This window comes from Asparagus officinalis, chromosome 4 (genome assembly GCF_001876935.1).
Source record: "Asparagus officinalis chromosome 4, Aspof.V1, whole genome shotgun sequence".
NCBI lineage: Eukaryota > Viridiplantae > Streptophyta > Magnoliopsida > Asparagales > Asparagaceae > Asparagus > Asparagus officinalis.
The window spans coordinates 65,704,290-65,714,542 of NC_033797.1; positions in this window are offsets into that span (position 1 = coordinate 65,704,290).

Consider the following 10,253-nt stretch of genomic DNA (forward strand, 5'->3'; position numbering starts at 1 on the left):
GAATGGAGGTGAACTTAAATTAATTTTTCGGGAGTTTCAATTATGGGAATGAAAATGAAGTATGAAATTACCCTAGGGTGGGGGTGGGGGTGGGGGGGTTGAATAAGGTAATATGCTAATCTAATCCGATATTAATATCAATTAAAAACTTATTAACTAATTATCCTAGCAAAAATGATATTCAAGAAGATTATATACAAGGATATTAAACTAAGGGCGAAATAAGCATGAGCAATGGCGAAATAGAATAAAATAAATAATAAGCACAAATGTAACGCCAAAACAAATTCAAATACACAATATGATCACGGAATTCGGTCCTTCCGACCTACTCCCCACTCTCGGGGAGAATCCACTATCACAACAGGTTTTCAACGTTCACCCAAAATGTTTACACCTCACAATCTCAATTTTCTAGCTCATTAAAAACTTTCACAACTCACATTCTTGCAATCACACTCTACACCCTCTAAGTGTTGGTCTAGCCCGTGTCGTCTTTCTCAAGTGCTCTGAATTACCACCTCTCTAGGCTTTACCACCGACCCTACTCCTCTTGGAATCGACACCGTCTCTCACCACACACTTCTTTCGGTATACAAGTGTATTACAAAGTGTATCTCACAATAAAAGCTCAATACAAGGTTTGTTCTCTACAATAGATGAGAACTTAATGTAAGTTCACACTCAATGATACAATCTCACATCACAACCAAACTATACATAATGTGAAATACTAAAAACTCAGGGGTGTGTGTGTGATCAATGAGGAATAACAAAACTAAACTCAATATAAAATCTAGCTTAATGAAATGGATAATCAACAAATATAAACATATGAAGGTAGAAATCGAGTTTAGAGAAAACTTCTCTGAAAACAAGAGTGAGAGAGATGAGAGATTGAAGCTCAAACACCAAAGAATTGATCTCCTCCTCTTATGTAAACTTCTTCACATAAAACAACTTGAAAACTAAACACACTTAAATCTTTAAAACAAACTCTTTTCAAACTCCCTTAAACAAAACTTTAAAACAAACTCTTTTCAAACTCCCTTAAACATCCATGACAAAAGAATGAGAGAAGAGGGCATTTATAGCCTCCCAAACTAGCCAAAAACCCCCCAAAACCCACAAAAATCAGAACTAGCTGTTTACTAGTCGTTATAGGCTGAAAAGACACTATAAGTCGACTTATTACAGGTGTAAGTCGCTTATAAATTTGACAATTTCAGGTTTTGACAGTTTCGGGAATTTTACGTATCTGACTTTCTAAAATCGATTAAAAATAGTAAATCAACTCTAAAAATTATGAAATTTTGAGTGAAGTTTATAAACATGTAGATAAACATGTTAGAGAAATAATTTCTTAAATCTCACTTCTCATTTATGATAAATAACTATTTTAAAATAGATATTACAGATTCTATAAACTATTGAAACACTCAATTTTATAAAATCAATTTGACAATAAATCAACTTCAAAAATGATAAAATTTTGAATATGGTTATAAACATGTAATAGAAAATGTTAGAAAACAAATTTAAAATTTCATTCCCCATTTATGAGAAACTCATTTATTTTGAAAACCGGTTGAAAATACGAAAATGCCAAACACTTAGTTTTTGATGAGACGATTTCAAACAAGCTTTAAAATTCTTTTGAATGGATTTATGGACTTATGAGAAGATGTAAAATAGTATTACTAAGTCAATAATCCACCAACATGTTATTTTCTCAAATACATTATTTTCTTAAAATGAAAACAATGAAACGAAAGCAACGAAACGAAAACAATGTGTGTGTATAATTTGAGCTTTAAGTATAACCACACAAAGTATAAACCTAAAATACTATATCCAAGTAATTGATCTTCAATTCGCTTGTCTGAGTTTGCGGGGATGAAGCGATATGAATCTCGACTTGAATTACGACGGCTTCAATGCATGTTCTTTTCATCATCCAATGGATATGATCGTGTAAGCGCAAGTCCAACCAACCTCCAACATCAATGTTTGTCTAGAATACCTAATAAGCAAACTCAAATACTAGACAAACGATGTTACAGACTGTTTGTAAATCATCAAAACAAGATTAGATAGCAGGCTCATAAACATGAGACCTAATAAAGTAAATGGATCATAACTATTGATTCATTATGATAGAGGATCAAGATATCTCTTTCATTATGAAATTTTACTTTCCTTTACCTCCCAATTTGGAGGGGCATAAAATTGAACATCTTTTCCCTCTCTTTCTCTCCCTTACCCCTCTTAAAAAAACTCCTAAAAAAACTAACTTTTTTTCTTTATATATATATATATATATATGATTATAATATATATATATATATATATATATATATATATATATATATATATATATATATATATGTATATGAATAGTGAATCTAAGGTGACACCCTAGGCTCCCACCTAAGGATGCGGCTAGAATCACATCATTTCCTTCTTTTTTTTGCGATCCGCTCCGTTGAACTTTGATCTACACGTTTCTTAAACCCAAACACACCAATTTTAGGTGAACCCGTTGTTGTTTTGACCATTCGTTGAGCCCGTTGTAAAAGTTATTGATTCGAAACCGTTAAAATTGCAGGCGAGTGGATAAAGGAAAGACAAACACGCGGGTTACCCAAAATTAGTGTGTTTGGGTTTAAGAACGTGTAGATCAAGTTTAATGGAGCGATCGCAAAATAAAAAATGTGATTTTAGGCCGTCGCTTAGGTGGGAGCCTAGAGCGTTCACCTAAGATTCACTTTTCGCCATATATCATATATATATATATATATATATATATATATATAATATATATATATATATATATATATATATATATATATATATATAGGGAGATGTTCAAATAAAAACCTCCTTAGCCTAAAAACTAAAAACCTCCTTCATCCAATGACTAGGATTCAGTCAAATAGTCAACAGACATATGCATTAATTACTTTATTAAACACATGCATTAATTACATCAACGTAGTGAATCCGGATTCACTGCAGTGAATCCGGATTCACTGCAGTGATTCGAGATATGTTGAGGTAGTGAATCTGGATTCCTTGCGTTGAGGTAATTAATGCATGTGTCTGTTGACTGTTTGACTGAATCCTAACCATTGGATTCATCTAGATCCAATGGATGAAGGAGGTTTTTAGTTTTTAGGCTAAGGAGGTTTTTATTAGAACCTCTCCCTATGTAGTAGTGAGGTAGTATAGCGGTATGATATAGTATATATACGTATATAGTATATATTATATGTATATATAATTTTTAGTAGTAGTAGTAGTATATTATACTAGGTTTGTGGTGATATTGTTTTATATAGTTTTTTTTATATATGGGAGGAATTATGGGTTTATGGCTTGGTACCAGCGCACAAATTGTTATTGGGTAGGCTTTTTTCTTTTTACTCATTCAAATGGGGGGACAGCATATGACATGGGGTTAATGTTGGTCCCCACCGAAGGTTGAATGGATGTGGATCGTGAATGAGACACCTCACTACAAGCACAAAAATTTGTTGCGTTGGTCAATTATCATTTCATCTTTTCTCTCTCTTCTCTCCTCTCCTCTTCTATTAGTTATTTATTTATTGATGTGATATTATTTTTTTCTTATTTTATTCTTTATTTTATGAGAGAGAGGAGAGAGAGAGGAGATATGAGGAAGAAATGAGTATTCTATGTAACAAAGCATCAACAAATTTTGTGCATACATTGATGAGTGAGGGGGTCTCACTTCTCAATCCACTCATTATCAATTGGGGGGATACCACATGTAACGCCACATGGTGAATGTTGTCCTCCTCCATATTGAATGAGTGGTAGAGATATAATTATGCCACCGCATACAGAGCACAAAAGTGGTTGGTAAAGCGTCATTTATCTCTTCTTTATTTTTTTTTTTCTTAATTTTTATTTATTTTTTTTTTTTTTTTATTTTTTTTTTTACTATATATTATAACTATATATATAATATATAGTATGAGTATTAAATATATAGTATATAGTATAGTATAGGTATATTATATAAGTTATGGTGTTCACTCACCCAATAGATACATGTATTGCAAAATGAGTACAGACAAGAAGTCCTGGCAAAATGACCGTTAACAACTTGAGTGGCCTAAGCCAACAGAATAGGTCTGAATACCCCCGCCGACTCATCAAGTTGACATTCTTTCATGCCGACACGAAAGGCGAGATTAGTCGATTATATTATCGAGGACGACTCACCTAGGGCATTCAACCACTCATTTGACCACTATAGACGGTAAAAAATACCTCTGTAAACTTGCGAGAAATTCGCCTGTAAGGAGAAGTCGCCAACACAATTCGCCAGCACGAGCCTAAGCCGTGCGGTCGTCAAACGCACTCGTGTCTATTTAGTCCCGGGTTCGCCTGAATGATCGGCTCGCCCGCACGAGTCAAGATCGACTAAATAACAAAAATTCGCCTTTTTACAACTCGCTTGACCGAGTCTAAAGTCGGATCCGCTTGCAAACCTCAAGGTCGTCAGAATAGCTGGGTATCCGCTACCCCACATGCCGGGGCGGGTTTTCCCACCTCTCTTGACCTGAAAAGAGAAGGCACAGTACTCCAGGACCGTCGAGTGGCCGCTCATAGTACGAGTGATCGGACAGGTGCCAGATCAACCTGAACATTCATAAATGCAACTCACCTCGTCCGTCCGAGTCAAGAGCTGGATCCGCCGGCATTCGGCAAGCTGTCCAAACCCACTCGAGTACTGGGCACCCGCTTTCCCACCTCTCTTGACCTGAAGGGAGAAGGCATAGTACTCCAGACCCGTCGAGTGGCCGCTCACAGTACGAGTGATTGGAAGGACGCCAAATCAACATGCACGCTTATAAATGCAACTCAGCTCATCGGTCCAAGTCAAGAGCTGGACCCACTGGCGTTCGGCAAGCTGTCCAAACCCACTTGAGTACTGGGCACCCGTTTTCCCACCTCTCTTGACCTGAAGGGAGAAGGCATAGTACCCCAGACCCGTCGAGTGGCCGCTCACAGTACGAGTGATCGGACAGACGCCAAATCAACCTGCGCGCTCATAAATGCAACTCAGCTCATCGGTCCAAGTCAAGAGCTGGACCCGTCGGCGCACAGTAAGCTGGCCAAATCCACTCAAGTAGTGAGCAGCCGCTGTCTTACATACAAGGATGGGCCTTCCCACTCCTACGTGACATGACGTGACCGTTCGTAGTACAGAGGGGTGGCAAGACGTCTCTCAACAGTATATGGTCATATCCCATGATTCAAGGAGTGACCACGTGGTCTTTCCACCATTTAAGAACTTCTTCCAGCCACAAAGAGGGGGTTTAGAACTTCTTCCAGCCAAGAAAGAAGAGGTTCAGCTATTTTCAGCCGCTCAGCGATTCGCCCATAGTTGAATCAGCCAACCGAACCACTAGCTCTCGACTCTTAATCGGGTTGACGGCAAGCTCTTTGCATAACCTTTGCACTGTAGTATCTCCTCTCAGTTCCGGGCCCTGATCGCCGCCGAACTCGGGGATCCGAACTCCATCAACCTGAGCTCCAACTGTGTACTGAAGCTCTCCAGCAACCTCGGTCGAACCGTCCAAGGGAAGCAGACTAGGCACGAGAATCGAGTGAAGCATCCTGTAGCTACCGAAAGTCCCCACATTAAACAAGAAGGGCATTCCCTCTGCTTCTGTTGTAATTTCGATTTATTAGTTTGTAATAAGCTATTCTTATTAATACAAACAAAGTTCCCTATTTTCGGAAGATCAAAATTTACACCTACAACCACTCACTTGGTGACTTACGATGGTGACTTAATAGATATTCCCTGTTGTCGGCTAAGTTGACGACTCGACCTCTGCCCAAAGCCTCTTTCCTAGAGCATATGTCAGCATCCCAGTCCACCTCGGACAAGCCTTATCCAGATTTTGGCCAGATAGTCTTCATGACTTGTCAGATGCTCACGTGCCTTCTGCCACGCTCTCAATCACTTCCCAATAAATGCGGAAACACCCTCTCCCGCGTCGAAGTGACTTCTCCTCCAGTTGCCAGCCGACACCTATAAATAAGGGATGACTCAGCATACCAGCGTGCCTTCTGTCATGCTCTCAATCACTTCCCGAAAAATACGGAGACACCCTCTTCCATGACAAAGTGACTTTCTCTCTAGTTGCCAGCCGACACCTGTAAAGCGATGGATGATTCGGTTCTTAGCTCACTCTTCATCATCGCCTCCCTAGGGAGGGCTAGAGGTGACCTATGGATCCAGACAACAGAGATATATATAGGTAGAGTCCTAACCTCTAAAGGGGGGAGATCTAAAAAAGAAAAAGCTCTCTCTCTCCCTCTCTAAGAGAAAGAAAAGAACACACAGATCTTCATTTACACGGAGGAGCTCACATAGATCCTCTGGGCATACACATTGCAACTTCAAGAACCACCTCAGTTCCTGACCTTCCCCTTCCCCACTCGAGTTTCACTAACTTGACTATCAGAGGAACCACAGGAGAACCGGTCCCCACCCTCTCACGGGTTCTTCTTGTCTGTGCAGCGTAGACATAAAAGCCCCCGTTCAAGAACCAGCCATAAAGTCAGAGAAGAAAGCGGCCTCTTCATTACTCTCCCCTACCTCGTCCCGATGAGGACCCAGGATCTAGTTTCGGATTAGAACCGATCCCAACCTAGATCTGGTTGACTGTTTGGTCGTAGTCATCAACAGTTTGGCGCCCACCGTGGGGTCTCTTTGGTTTTTCGAGAAGAGATGCTAAGTTTTGAACAAGGGTCTGATTCTACTCACCTTGAAGAACAACATCGGAGTTGCATCATCCAAGCTAAATAAAGTCAGTAGTTGTATCATTCATGCTAAGGAGGGTTAGTTTTGGCTAAGATGAACCAATATAGGTGTAGTCCTCGAAGACCTCAGTGACTTATCTGGGGAGTGTTTGCCAAGCACACTATCTGCTAGATGGTAGAGCGACCTTCTACCCCCTAAAAACCCTCAAGAAGAAGACACACCATAAGGGTGGTGGTCTTTTTTTAAAAAGAAACCTTGGCTTCTAATCGCCATCACAGAATAACTCTAGCCAAAACATAGGATCCGATCAAGTCAAATATCACTTAAGCTCCAAAACATAGGATCCGATCAAGTCAAATATCACTTAAGCTCTAACTGGCAATAGCTCATATGAGCATACGAGCAGTGATTAAGTCTGTGATAGGCGTCTTGGACCATGAGGATTCTCTGAAGGGAACTCCCATATACCAGGGATGATGATTGCAGGAAAAGCTTAGGGCCTATTAACTGATTGTCTTCTCAGAAAGAATGACCTTGACCCTTCAACTGACGCCTGTACCACAAAAGTTGCCTAAGCTTTGTTGGTCGAAGCATGCGATCCGCATGACCCCCATAAGAGAGAGTTCTCCATTCACAGCATGGTCCAGTCACCAATTCTCCCGAAGCTCCTTTGAGAAAACAACTATGGTTTGTTATTTCTAGGGAGTACAATACCGGCTGGTGAATTCTCTCTTCAAGAGAATCTTCACCACAAAATATACCATGTAGCTTCTGGTTGTGCCCCCAACCCTCACGAACTCAACCTGGAGAACGCTATTCAACATGATTTATGGTGTCTGGGCAATTCCTTTTGCTAAAAGCTGGCATGTCAACCATCTGCCATCAAGGCCTTACTGGAGATTCAGACTCAAAAGGAACATTGGCTGATGAGATGTCAAATAGAGTTTCGACTCATTTTCATCTATCATCGAGTCGACTGCTATGGTAAAAACAAAATCCAACTAAAAGAGGTTCTATATTGGCAGCCTCATCTACTACAAAACTGCCCTTGAAACAGAGACAAAGCAAGATCACAAGTGGTTCAACCCTCTTGAGCATCAAATGTTTCCAACGGATACTTTCCATACTCATGTAAATTTCAACACTAGTGAAATCTTATCAAATATGAATTAACTCTTATATCACAGGGATTAAGCCTTCATTAGGTCTGAAGACCTAGGCACCATCACGTAAGACCTAAGCACTCCCAACAAGCCATTGGTACCTCTTCAGGTTAAACCCAAGGGACAACTCTATGGTCCACTCCCACAGTCACTACTCGACCATACGAGGATTATGAAGACCTAGGCGCCTACGTAAGACCTGTTGGCCTTCTTGTTTTGATGATGTTTAACAAACAATTTACTACTAATGTTGTTTGTCTAGTATTTGTGTTTTCTTATTTATGATAGACAAACAACGTTGTTGGAGGATGGATGGATTGCGCCATAACGACGATATCAAATGGAGGTTGGTGGAATGTCGGTGAAGCCTTGCAAATTCAAAGTTAAAGATCAAGTTCAAGCTTCATCCGCATGTGTACCAAGTTGAGCTTCAATGAAGATCAAGATCAAGCTTGGGTATATTTAGTATAGGTTTATATTATGTGTGTTATATACTCTAAGCTCAATATTATATTCACACACACATTTATTAGTTTCTTAGTATATATATATATATAGTTATATACATATACATCTTGGTTTTTAGTTTTATCCACAAACAAAGTTTTTACAAATAAATTCCAAAAAATGTGTATACATGCTTGTTTTCTATGTGGATAAGTTGTTTTGGTTTAATTTCATAGATATGAAACAAATATATTTTCATATACATACTCATACGTTTTACTTTCTATTGTATTTGTGAAAATATTGTTTTCTTGGTTTATAGACTTAACAATAATCACATACATCTTTTATTAAGTCTACAAAATCATTTTGTAATGTTTCAAAACATGGTTAAGCTAAAATGTCAAGATTCATATGTTTACATTTTCATGTTTTGGACTATTTTGTAAAATGATGGTATTTCTCATTTGGGAAGTCTTTTTAGAAAACCAGTTTTTGTAGCATGTGTATTATCATGTCTACAATCATTCCCCAAAGTTTTACATTTTTCTGAATTTATTTGATATTTTTAAACAGGGTTTTAAAATCAGCAAAACAGTTTTTGAATATGTCAGATTTCGGTCGACCGAACATGAGTTCATATTCTCACTGGGCGACAGAGAGTCTGTCGGTCGACCGGTCCGGTCGACCGAAAAACTCCATCGGTCGACCACACCGGTCGACCGACGATGATCCAGAAAGTTTTCTTCGTGGTTTTGCTCTCATCGGTCGACCGACGGGATTTTCGGTCGACCGACAATATGACCGTTGTCTTTTAACGGCTCTTTCTCTGAGCTGTTTGCTGGGGTTTTTGGTCATTTCGTTTTGGGGTTTTTGCTGAGATTTCTAGTGGGTATATATACCCCATTGCTGATGTCTTTTCAAGAAAATCAAGAGAGTTTAAAAACAAGTTTAAGAAAGTTTTAATCAAGGGTTTATGTTTGGTTTAAGTGTGTTTATAAGCTTTTAAGCATTTGAGTGTTTTGGTTTTGTGAATCACTTCCACAAGAGCTTGAGGAGATCATCTATTGGTGTTTGAGCATCCAACTCTTCTCCTTCCACTCTTGATCTATTGAGAAGTTTTCTAAACTCAATCTAGCTTCATATTTTATATTGTTTGATTATCTTTTTATTAAGCTAGTGTTCATATTGAGTTTAGTTGATTTTATTATCTCTTTGTTCACACACAACCTATTGAGCTTATTGTATTTACATTCATAGTATAATTTAGGATTGTGGGTTTGTGACATTGAGAGTGAGCTTAATTGAGTTCTCACCTTGTTTGAGAGAACAATCATTTACTGTATTTGTGATCTTTTTATTAAGCTAGTGTTCATATTGAGTTTAGTTGATTTTATTATCTCTTTGTTCACACACAACCTATTGAGCTTATTGTATTTACATTCATAGTATAATTTTGGGTTGTGAGATTAGTGACTAAGAGTTGTGCTTAATTGAGTTCTCACCTTGTTTAGAGAACAATCAATTGATTTATCTTGTGCTTAATTGTGAGGATTCACTTGTAATACACTTGTACACCGAGAGAAGTGTGTGGTGAGAGACGGGGTCGAATCCAAGAGGAGTGGCGTCGGTTGACGTGCCTAGGGAGAGGTTGTAACCGAGCACTTGAGGAGGAGGACACGGGCTAGGACCAACACTTAGTGTGTGAGGTGTGATTACATAGTGATTGTATTGTGAGGTGTAAACGTTGTTCGGGTGAAGTAGAAAACCCGGTTGTGATAGTGGAGATCTCCTCGAGGTGAGGAGCGGGGACGTAGGTCGTGGGGACCGAACCT